Source organism: Elephas maximus, chromosome 2 (assembly GCF_024166365.1).
Source record: "Elephas maximus indicus isolate mEleMax1 chromosome 2, mEleMax1 primary haplotype, whole genome shotgun sequence".
Lineage (NCBI taxonomy): Eukaryota > Metazoa > Chordata > Mammalia > Proboscidea > Elephantidae > Elephas > Elephas maximus.
This window is the reverse complement of record NC_064820.1, coordinates 106573616-106586423: the sequence shown is the minus strand read 5'-3', so window position 1 is coordinate 106586423 and position 12808 is coordinate 106573616.

Here is a 12808-nt window from a genome sequence, read left to right as displayed (position 1 = left end):
TTTTCTTTATATCTTACTGTGCAAATTTCATAGTGGGCTCCTGTAATTTGAAATATATAAAAAATAAATTTTATTTTTTATCTCAAACACTGCAGTTTTTGAAATGGGCTCTTTACAGTGCTACATTTAGTTGAATATTTCAGTCTTCCAATGAGTTGAGTTGAATGAAAATCTAAAACTAACATTTATTAATTTATGGAAAATGTTCATTTGTAAGAAGTCATCAATTATGTAGAAAAGGAACAAGCCATCAATTTATTAAGACACAAAGGAGAACATGAGTACATAGCTGTAACAGGGAACATTATAAATTAGCTTATTTTTTGTCTTTTACATGCTCATCCTGCTTCATTATTTTTATCCATTTGTGTTTAATTTTTCAAGGATGAAAGTATTCATAGTACTGTACCAATTAACTCTCCACTTTAATATACAATAAATGATTCTTCCTAAAAGTAATGGCCTGTTTGCTTTAAAGAAAGTATTCTTTGTGTAGGATATTTTAGAAAATAGTTTTCAGACTGGGAACTGAGTTTGAATGATTCATTACTTTCAGAGTGAGTGATTTAATGAAATGAGAAGCTTTACAATTTCAGAAAATGTGTAAGATTACATTTATGAAAATTCCTCTTGTAATTTGTTTTTGTACGTTAATAAAGGTTTGAGTACATATGTGCTGATTCACATACATTATCACTCATTTTCATGAGGCTTAGCAAGAACCATAGGGATAAATTGATTGGTTCTATATCTTTGCACCACACAATTCTTGTTTCAGACTAGAAAATGGTCTTTGGACTATAACTAATAACCATGTAGCTTTATAACTACAACAGGTAAGGGGGTTTGGCAAAAGCACCTGATTTATAAACTTGGGTGTTTTTTAGACTTCTGTATATCCATCTGAAACAAACTGGTAAATGGGTTAAAATTTAAGTAGCTCATTACTTAGCCAGTAATGCAAGTAGTATTTTTAAATATTCTGAGTTGGTATATTTAAGCATATTAATATAAATCCCCCCATCAAACAGGTTAAATTCCAGACTTGCAAATAAAACTACGTATTATTGTGATACTTTATACAAGATTCGTGATGGGTGGAGGCAACAATATGGCAAGAACAGTATCTTGAGACAGTGTCAAATTCTGTATTAAAATTATTTTTATTTTGTGCTTTTAAGTGAAAGTTTACAAATTAAATCAGTCTCATACAAAAATCTATATACACCTTGCTGTGTACTCCTAGTTGGTCTCCCACTAATGAGACAGCACATTCCTCCTCTCCACCCTGTATTCCCGTGTCCATTCACCCAGCTTATGTCCCCTCTGCCTTCTCATCTTCCATCCAGACAGGAGCTGCCCACATAGTCTCATGTGTCTAATTGCACTAAGAAGTTCACTCCTCACCCGTATCATTTTCTATCTTATAGTCCAATCCAATCCGTGTCTGAAGAGATGGCTTTGGGAATGGTTCCAGTCTTGGGCTAACAAGAAGGTCTGGGAACCATGACCTCCGGGGTCCTTCTAGTCTCGGTCTGGTCTTTTTTACAAGAATTTGAGGTCAGCATCCCACTGCTCTCCTGCTCCGTCAGGGATTCTCTATTGTGTTCCCTGTCAGGGCAGTCATCAGTTGTAGCCAGGCAGCATCTAGTTCTTCTGGTCTCAGGTTGATGTAATCTCTGATTTATGTGGCCCTTTCTGTCTCTTGGGTTCATAATTACCTTGTGTCTTTGGTGTTCTTACACGTTCGTTTGCTCCAGGTGGGTTGAGACCAATTGTTACATCTTAGATGGCTGCTTGCCAGCATTTATGACACCAAACCTCACCAAAGTGGGATGCAGAATGTTTTCTTAATAGATTTTATGCCAATTGACCTAGATGTCCCCTGAAACCTTGGTCCCCAGACCCCCGCCCCTGCTACTCCGGCCTTCAAAGCATTCGGTTTATTCAAGAAACTGCTTTTGGTTTAGTCCAGTTGTGCTGACCTCTTCTGTATTGTGTGTTGTCTTTCCCTTCACCTAAGATAGTTCTTGTCTACTATGTAGTGAATACCCCTTTCCCTCCCTCCCTCTTCACCCTCATAACCATCAAAGAATATTTTTTTCTGTGTTTAAACTATATCTTGAGTTCTTATAGTAGTGGTCTCATACAGTATTTGTCCTTTTGCAACTAATTTCACTCAGCATAATGCCCTCCAGATTCCTCCATGTTATGAAATGTTTCACGGATTCATCATTGTTCTTTATCAATGTGCAGTATTCCATTGTGTGAATATACCATAATTTACCCATTCAGCTGTTAATGGGTACCTTGGTTGCTTCCATCTTCTTGCTGTTGTAAACAGTGCTGCAGTGAGCGTGGGTGTGCATGTATCTGCTCATGTAAAGGCTCATTTCTCTAGGATATATTTCAAGGAGTGGGATTGCTGGATCATAATGGTAGTTCTATTTCTAGCTTTTTGAAGTAGCACCAAATTGATTTCCAAAGTAGTTGTACCATTTAACATTCCCACCAGCAGTGTTTAAGTGTTCCAGTCTCTCCACAACCTCTCCAGCATTTATTATTTTGTGTTTTTTGAATTAATGCCAGCCTTGTTGGAGTGAGATGGTATCTCATTGTAGTTTTGATTTGCATTTCTCTAATGACTGATGATTGTGAGCATTTCCTCATGTGTCTGTTAGCTGCCTGAATGTCTTCTTTGGTGAAGTGCTTGTTCATATCCTTTGCCCATTTTTTAATTGGGTTGTCTTTTTGTAGTTGAGTTTTTGCAGTATCATGTAGATTTTAGAGATTAGATGCTGATTGGAAATGTCATAGCCAAAAACGTTTTCCCAGTCTGTAAGTAATCTTCCTACTCTTTTGGTGAAATCTTTGGATGAGCATAGGTGTTTGATTTTTAGAAGCTCCCAGTTATCTAGTTTCTCTTCTGGTGCTTGTGCATTGTTAGTAATGTTTTGTATACTGTTTATGCCATGTATTAGGGCTCCTAGCATTGTCCCTATTTTTTCTTCCATGATCTTTATCATTTTAGATTTTATATTTAGGTCTTCTATCCATTTTGGGTTAATTTTTGTGTATGATAGGAGGTATGGGTCTTGTTTCATTTTTTTGCGGGTAGATATCCAGTTATTCCAGTACCATTTGTTAAACAGACTGTCTTTTCCCCATTTAACTGACTTTGGGCTTTTGTTAAGTATCAGCTGCTCGTATGTGGATGGATTTATGTCTGTATTCTCAGTTCCGTTCCATTGGTCTATGTATCCGTTGTACCAGTACCAGGCTGTTTTGACTACTGTGGTGGTATAATATGATCTAAAATCAGGTGCATTAAAACTCTTAAAACATCCAATTTTAGATCTTTGAAAGAAAATAATTCAACTGAAATTGTCTTTTCTCCCCCCGATGACTAGTAATTGATCTTGTAGAATGTACTTATTATATTTTCCTTTTTTTAAAAGAATCTCACAGCTTGATTTTATTAGAGGAAATCTTTGGATTCTTTCATAAAGAAAGACCTTGAGATAGGAAATTTTAGCTATGTTAAAGGGTGAAAAATGAGATTACTTGTAAAAGTAGGATTAAAAAACTACTTTTCAGAGTTTGCAAAATGCATACACAAATTCTCCAATGGGGCTGTATGTGTTTGGTTTTCTACTCTCAACAGCCATTTTCCACCTTGCCCTTTAGTTTAAAGAGAAATTATCCAACTTTTATTTGAAATAGTTCAAAACCCCTAAATCAATGAGGTGCTTTTAATCCCATGTTTTATTCTAAAGTTGGGTTTTGATCTAAATGTTCAACTTATTAGGTATAAAAAAAAAAAGTAAACCCAACTAATGATAATCTTACTAAAGAGCTAAGGGTAATGATTCTGTTGATGATGTACATACTTTATCTGGCAGAATATGTGGGTTGTGTTGTTATATCATTGTGGGCTGCTATAAATTAGTATCCAAATTGTAAAGTAAGCTTTGGAATTGGACAGCAACTTGTTTTTTTCCTGTTTGTTTTTTTGTTTGTTTAAATTGTGCTTTAGGTCAAAGTTCACAACGCAAGATAATTTGTCATTCAAAAATTTATACACGTTTTGTGACATTGGTTGCAATCCTCACAATGTGACATTCCTGGTTCCCCTTGTGCATTCATCCAGTTCCTGTCCAGTCCTGCCCTTGGACAGGAAGGAGCTGCCCATTTGGTCTCATGTATTTGACTGAACCAAGAAGCATGTTCCTCAAGTGTGTCATTTTTCGTTTTATAGACCTGTCTAATCCTTGTGTGAAAAGTGGGTTTCAGAAATGACTTCAATTCTGGGTTATCAGAGCATCCAGGGGCCATAGTTTCAGTGGTACCCCCGTTTACTTTTCAAATCTTTAGTGTGCTGCAGTTTCTCTGTATTGAGTCTTGGTGTGGTAGGTTTTTTTTTTTTTTTCCCTGCTCAAGTTGCCTCTCTTTTATTTTCTGGAAATCCTATGGTATTGCGGTGCTATGACTTTTAATTTCTGTCCTTTGTCTCAACAGCTTTACTATCTTTCCTTCCCTTTCCATTTGTGTGTGGAATATCTTTAGCTCCAACTACTCCCCTGAACTCATCTCCACTCATAGCCAATAGGCATCTAATCTCAAAATATGCAAAACTAAGCTCAACTCTTCTCCACCAATGACATTAAAAAAAAAAAACAACGTTCTATAGTTTTTCCAGCTTATTAAATTTTTCATTATGTTCCTGAATAATCTTTTTAATTTCTTCAGTTGCTTTATCTGTGTGTTCCTTGGCTTGTTCTGCCTATTGCCTCATTTCCTTCCTGATGCCTTGAAGGGTTCTGTATATTAATCTTTTGTATTCTGCCTCTGGTAATTCCAGGAAGGCACTTTCATCTAGAAGATCCCTGGATTCTTTGAGAGTTTGTTGAGGCGATCATGGTCTGTTTCTTTATGTGACTTGATAGACTTGTCTCTGAGCCATCTATAAGTTATCGTATTAGTTTATTTTATGTTTGCTTATGGTGTCGTAGCTTCTTGCTTTCTTTTGTTTTGATATGCCCAAATGGGTTGCTTAAGTGAGCTAGCTTATTTCCACCTTTGAAACTCTGACATCCTGTCCACAGATGGCTAGAACTGTTACCAGGTCTATCAGTCTAGGAGTCCATTCAGTTTTCTTGTATGAATTCAGCTCAGGTGTCCAGGGAGCTGATCATCAAGTGTGTGGTACAGACTCTATCCTACAGTCTTAGAGGAGGGGCAGGGGTGATTGGTGTAGTTACCGGTTTCTGGTTGCAGCAGGGGGTCACACTCTGAACAAGGCAGGGGGCTGAGAATCATCCCCCATGTGTCTCTGAGGAAAGCACACCCCTGTTCCCCAGATGGGTTGCTTGAGTGAGCTAGCTTGATTATTTCTACCTTTGGAACTCTGACATCCTGTCACCAGACAGCTAGAGCTATTATCAGGTCTATCAGTCTAGCAGTCCATTCAGTTTTCTTGTATGAATTCAGCTCAGGTGTTCAGGGAGCTGATCATCAAGTGTGTGGTACAGACTCTGTCCTACAGTCTTAGAGGAGGGGCAGGGGTGATTGGTGTAGTTACCGGTTTCTGGTTGCAGCAGGGGGTCACACTCTGAACAAGGCAGGGGGCTGAGAATCATCCCCCATGTGTCTCTGAGGAAAGCGCCCCCCCCCCCCGTTCCCCAGACCGTGCAGGTGGATGGGTTCTGCAGACGGACCATGGGCGCCCAATGTTTTTGGTTGTAAGGACCGGGAGGTACCAGTTATCCTTGGACCCCTGTCGCAGGTGGCTAGGTGACCTGAAAGGAGCTACCAGTCATTAGTCCCCAGATGTGGATAGGTGAGGACCCTGTTTAATAGGCAAAGCAAGGTCAAACATCAAATACCCACCTCTCTGCCGCACAGCTGAAATGGTTGGAGTCTGCCAACAAGGGCCTTTTCTCCTGAAATAGGCCCACACAGGTTCATGCAGAGGGGAAAGGTACTCAAAGTCCACGGACCGTTTATGCCTGGACATGAGTCGTTTCTGTCCTGAGCTCCCCCTGTTAGCAGAGCTGGCAAATAATTGCAAATTTATTCTTTCTCCAAGTCCAGGAGGATGGCTCTAGGTGCTCAACAGGGCCTATCTCAGGCCCAGGGAATTCAGCCGCTGAAGCTGGCTTGGGGGTGCGGGGGTGCGGTAAAGTATACGCAAGTACTTAGCTTTTGCCGAGAGTGCCGTTCTTCTCAGGTTCCGGAGGTGTGAGTAGGCTGTGCGGCTGGCTGCTTCTCCCTGAGGAAACTGCGGCCAAATGCTAGTACCAGCCCGCCGCTGCCGCCGCCACTCCCAGAATGGCACCTGAGGGCTCCCCGGGATTCAAGACTGGTAACTCCTCTGCTCTTCTGAACTGTCTCTTCCGCCCCCTGCCCCTCTGTTCGTTTTCTAAGCTTGCCTTTGATGCTCAAGGCTCCTAGCTTTGACATAAATATACTCGTTTCACTTGTTTTTTCAGGTCTTTGTTGTAAAGAGGGCTCGCCAGAAGTGTCTATTCCGCCATCTTGGCTCTGCCCAAATGTTCTATAATTTTTGATAAATGAATGCAATCAGCATTCTTGGCACTCTTGCTCTCTCTCTGACTTATCTATCATACTTTTCCTCTAGCAATTTCTATTATTTTTGCTTCACCCATTCTATCCTCATTGCCGTTCTTAGAATACATCAAAGAATACTTGGCATTACTGTTTTCTCTTCCAAGAGTGCTTTACCCATGGTATGTACGGAGCTTGTTCCCTGATGTAATTCAGGACTGAACTCAAATGTCAGCTTAGAATGTCCAGATTAGCACTCTCCATTTTTTATATCCCTTATATTTTTTCTCCTAGCACTTATCACTAATTTACCAAATTAGTCAATAACTAATTATCATTAGGAGCCCTGGTGGCGCAGTGGTTAAGAGTTTGGCTTCTAACCAAAAGGTCGGCAGTTTGAATCCACCAGCCAATCCTTGGAAGCCCTATGGGGCAGTTCTATTCTCTCCTGTACGGTCGCTATGAGTCGGAATCAATTCCATGGCAATGAATTTTTTGGGTAATTGTCATTGACAGCCTCACTGCTAGAATGCAAGTTCCATTAAGACAGGGACTTTATTTTGTTCACTGCTGTATCCCGAGCACCTAAAACAGTGCCTCATATATCAGTTGTATTATTTTCTTTATTTTGGAGTCTTTCTCAGAAATGCTACACCCCATAAATGACCAGCATTACCAAACTGGCCACTGCTACCTGATCTGTTAGTATTATTGGAGACTTTTGTATGCTTTATCAGTATATCATGATTACTAGAGTTAGTTTAAGGGCCCCTGGTGGTGCAGTGGTTAAAGTGATTGACTGCAAACTGAAAGGTAGATGTTTGAAACCACTTGCTGCTCGTCAGAAGAAAAATGTGGCAGTCTGCTTCTACGGAGATTTACAGCCTTGGAAACCCTGTGCGGTCGCTATAGGTGAGAAACAACTCCACGACAGTGGGTTTGATTTGTTTTTTTCTTAGAGTTTGTTATTGTCCTCCAGTTTTTCAACCTGACAGATTGGTAATCACCTGAGGCATTTGTGAAGTACTAGACACCTAAGTCTCATTTCTAGTTATTAAAAGCTGCAAAGAAAGGCCCAGTAGTGTGGTTCTAGGGGTTTTAGTATTTATTAACTTGAAACAATTAATGCAGAAGTTAATTCCACTGTTATAATATACTTACATATAAATGAAATTGGTTCCTGTAAGTTATGGCTGTGTAGACAATACCCTTTTAATGATACGTTACAAAGGGGTATGCAGAGAAATGGCATGTAATAGTAAAATATAAACTATTTTGATTTGTCTCTTTTCCCTCTAATTTTTGAAAGGACATTTTTTTTTAATTTTTATTGTGCTTTAAGTGCAAGTTTACAAATCAAGTCAGTCATACAAAAATTTATGTACATCTTGCTATATACTCCTAATTGCTCTCCCCCTAATGAGACAGCACACTCCTTCCCTCCACTCTATTTTCGTGTCCATTCAGCCAGCTTCTGACCCCCTCTACTCTCTCACCTCCCCTCCAGACAGGAGATGCCAACATAGTCTCATGTGTCTTCTTGATCCAAAGAGCAAGGACATATATTTTTATGTGGCATGAAACACTGTCTTTTCCTATTCAAGTAAAGGAAAGAATGCAACTTGTAAAGAGACAACCGCAAGAGAAATGTTACATTTCTAATGTTTTGTTAGTAAACTAGCAAAACCTTCCTTCTCTGGATGGTGCTTGGTATTTTTTTTCCCAATAAAAAGTTTTTAAGTCATGTTTAAGTTCAATCCACCCTTTCTAGGTGTACAGTTTGATGAGTTTTAGCATATTATACAGTTGTGTAACCACCAACATGTTGTTGGGTGCTATTGAGTTGGTTCCAACATACATAGCCATCCAATGTACAACAGAACAAAACATTGCCTGGTCCTGTGCCATCCTCACAACTGTTTATACATTGTTATGCTTGAGCCCATTGCTGTAGCCACTGTGTCATTTCATCATGTTGAGGGTCTTCCTCTTATTCATTAACCCTCTACTTTACCAAGCATGATGTCCTTCTCCAGGGACTGGTCCCTCCTGATAACACATCCAAAATACACGAGGCAAAGTCTCGCCATCCGTGCTTCTAAGGAGTATTCTTGCTATATAAGGAGTATTCTTGCTATATTTCTTCCAAGACAGATATGTTCGTTATTCTGGCAGTCCATGTTATATTCAATATTCTTTGCCAGCACCATAATTCAAATGCATCAGTTCTTCTTCGGTCTTTCAGCTTTTGCATGCTCATGAGGCTATGGAAAATACCATGGCTTGGGTCAGGCGCACCTTAGTCTTCAAGGTGAAATCTTTGCTTTTTAACACTTTAAAGAGGTCTTTTGCAGCAGATTTACCCAATTCCATACATCATTTGATTTCTTGACTGCTGCTTCTGTGGGTATTGCTCATGGATCCAAGTAAAATGACATCTTTGACAATTCAATATTTTCTTTGTTTATCATGATGTTGCTTATTAGTCCAGTATGAGGGTTTTTGTTTAATGTTGAAGTGTAATCCATACTGAACAAATGTTTTCAAACCATCAACATAATGATTGAAAACATTTCCATCACTCCAAAAAATTCTCTCACGCTCCTTTGTAATTGATCCCTGTCTCCCCACACCCAACCCTCTACACTGATTTGTCCCTATAGTTTTACCTTTTCCAGAATGTTATTTAAACAAAATCATACAGGTAGTTGACTTTGGAGCCTGGCTTTCACTTAACGTGATGCTTTCGAGATTCATTCATGGTTTTACATTTATTAGTAGTTCATTCCTTTTTATTGCTTAGTAGTATTCTTTGTATGGGTGTACTACAACTTGTTCATTTACCAACTTTATAAACTTTTGGGTTGTTTCCAGTCTTTTGACTGTTATGAATAAGACCCTGTAAGCGTGCATGTACAGGTTTCGGGATAGATATATGTTTTTATTTTTCTTGGGTAAATACCTTGGAGTGGCATTGCTGGGTTGTATGGTGTTTTACATTATTTAAAAAAAAAACTGCCAAACTTTTTAAAGTGGATGTATGATTTTACATTCCACCAGCTATCTATGAGAGTTCTTTTTACTCTGTATCCTTGTGAGCACTGTATTGTCAGTTTTTTAAATTTTTAGTATTTCTGATGTGTACAGTGCTCTCATTGTGATTTTAATTTGCATTTCCTTAATGACTAATGATATTCAGCATCTTTTCATGTGTTAATTTGCCATCCTTATTTCTTCTTTGAAGTGTCTGTTCAGATTTTTTCCAATTTAAATTGAATTTCTTCAGATGTAAGAGTTTAGTATATCTATCAGATGAACTTTACAAGTATTTTTTCCCACTCTATGGTTGCCTTTTCATTTTCGTGTGTCTTGAAATGTAGAAGTTTTAAATTTTTTATAACATCCAGTTTATCAATTTTTTCTCTTTTGGTTATTTATGTATGTGTACAGAAATCATTGCCTGACCTGAGGTTACAACGGTTTTTCTTCTTGAAATAGTATACTTTTAGGAATACTTTTACGTCTATAATCCACATCAAGTTGGTTTTTGTATGTGGTGTGAAGGATGGATCGAAGCTGTTTGTTTTTATTTATTTTTACATATGGATATTCAATTGTCCCAACACCATTAGTTGAAAAGACTGTCATTTTTCCACTGAATTTCTATTGCATCTTCATTGAAAATCAGTTTCCCTTATATGTATGAATATGTTTCTGGGCTCTCTATTTTGTCTCACTAATTTACATTTCTTAGGTCAATGGCACACTCTTGATTACTATAGCTTTTTAGTAAATACTGAAATTAGGTACTGTGAGTCCTAATTTTGTTCTTTTTCAAAACTGTTTTGGCTATTCTAAATTTCTTTGCTTTTCCACATACGTTTTAGCATTAGTTTGTCAATTTCTACCAAATAACCTGCTGAGATTTTGATTGAGATTGTGTTAACTCTATAATCGATTTGGGGAATATTGACACTTAACAATATTGAGGCTTCCAACTTATGAACACAGTCTATACTCCTTCAGGTCTTTAAGTTCTCTCATTATTTTGTTGCAGTTTTTCAATGTACAACTTTACACACATATTATTAAATTTGTCAGCATTTCATGTATTGTAAATGATTTGTTCCTTCACAATCTTTACACCTTTTTTCTTGCCTTAATGTACTTTCTAAGGTCTGTAGTATAATATTGGTAAGAATGAACATCTTTACCCTACTTCCATCTGTGGGAGTGGGTGGAGTGGGAGGGAGGTAAGAATTCAGTCTTTCACTATTGAGTATGATATTAGTCATAGGGTTTTTAGATGAACTTTATCTTGTTATGGGAGTTCCCTTCTATTCCTAGTTTGCTGAAAATTAAAAAAAAAAAAGTGCCATTTGTATTTTATTCTTAACCGTAAGTACTTATTAATGGGATATGTGTACCTGTTGCACAACTTCTCAAATCTTAAAATCAGACTGGAGACCACCACTCTCATTACCTGTTCCAGATTGATTATCTCACAGTACTTGCTTGTTATCAAACAAAGCATCAAAAAACTTTGTAATGTAGTGGGATTTAATGCTGAAACAACTATCTCAAGCTAGTAGCTCATGCTGTTTTAGACAGATGGACACTATCATCCTGTTTCCCTTGAAACCCTGTTGCTTCTCTGCATTTATAAACCGCAGTGGTAGCCCATGTTCAGCCTTTCAGAATTCATTAAAATTTAGCTTTTTCATTAAAATTTATTTTTACCTGCCTTATGCACACTTGCTCTTCTTGCCATACTGTCCCACATATACAGTTTATGTGTATATCACCTCCTCTTGGAGGGACTTGTAGCACTTTGGAATTCACTTGTTTGCCTAGTGACCTAAGCTCTTTTATGGGTTCAAGAAAAAGTATAGTTTTATAGATTATTCAGCATTTTTCTTGTTAGTATGAGAGGAATCTTATGGCTAGCTATGTCCTAAAGAGAAGGAAAATTCTTGAATGAGTTTTGGTGGGTTTTCTTTTTTTTAGTCAAAATATTGAGGTATAATACACACACACACAGCAAAATGCATTCATCATAACTGTACAGTTTGATGAGGTTTGGCAAATGCACAGGGAAACATAATCATGATAGAGAATATTTCCATCATACCAAAAATTTCCATTGTGCCCCTTCTCAGTCAATTCCCATTCTAGAACTGTGGCCCAGGAAACCACTCATTGACCTTTCTATCACTATAGATTCATTTCTATTAGAGTTCCAAAATGGAATCATATAGTATGTCCTCTTTGACTTCTTTTGCCCAACATAATGTTGATATATGTTTCATGTATCAGTAGTTCATTTCTTTTTATTGCTGTGTAATATTCCACTGTAGCTATTCTACTCATTTAATGAATAAGTTGTTTCCAGCTTGTGGCTAATATGAATAAAAGTTTTATGAACATTCATTTACAAGTTGTTTTGTGCATATGTTTTTCTTTCAGGTAAATTCTTTGGAAATGAATTTCTGGTTCATATAGTAAGTGCATGGTGAACTTTATAAGAAACTGTCAAACTTTTTCAAGGTGGCTTACCATTTTACAATACATGAGAGTTCCAATTCTTTCACATCCTTGCTCTCACTTGTTTTGGTCTTTTTTTTTTTTTTTTAAGCTGTTATAATAGCTGTGTAATGGTGTCAAATTATGGTTTTAATTTGCATTTTCTTGATGACTGATAATATTGGGCTTTTTTTCATGTGCTTTTTTGGCTATGTATATGTCTTATGTGAAGTACCTGTAAAATATTTTACCCATTTTGTAATTGGATTGTTAGTGTTCCTATTACTGAGTGTAAGCATTTGTTAATATATCCTGGATACCAGTCCTTTGTAAGATAGGTATAGTGAGAATATTTTCTCCCAATCTGTGGCCTACCTTTTCTTTTTCTTAACAGTATCTATTAAAGAGCAGAAAATTTTAATTTTGATGAAGTCCATATTCTCTTTTTTTCTTAATATTCCATGCTTTTTGTATTCCATCTAAGAAAACTTTGTTTATCCTAAAGTCACAAAGATTTGTGTGTGTGTGTGTTTTCTTGAGAAGTGTTATAGTTTTTATGTCTAGAACATTGTTCCATTTCAAGTTAATTTTTAGCTTTTATGTCTAGGTCATTGTTCCATTTCGAGTCAATTTTTATGTATGATATGAGGTAAGAGGAAACCCTGGTGACATAGTGGTTAAGTGCTACAGCTGCTTACCATGAGGTCAGCAGTTCAAA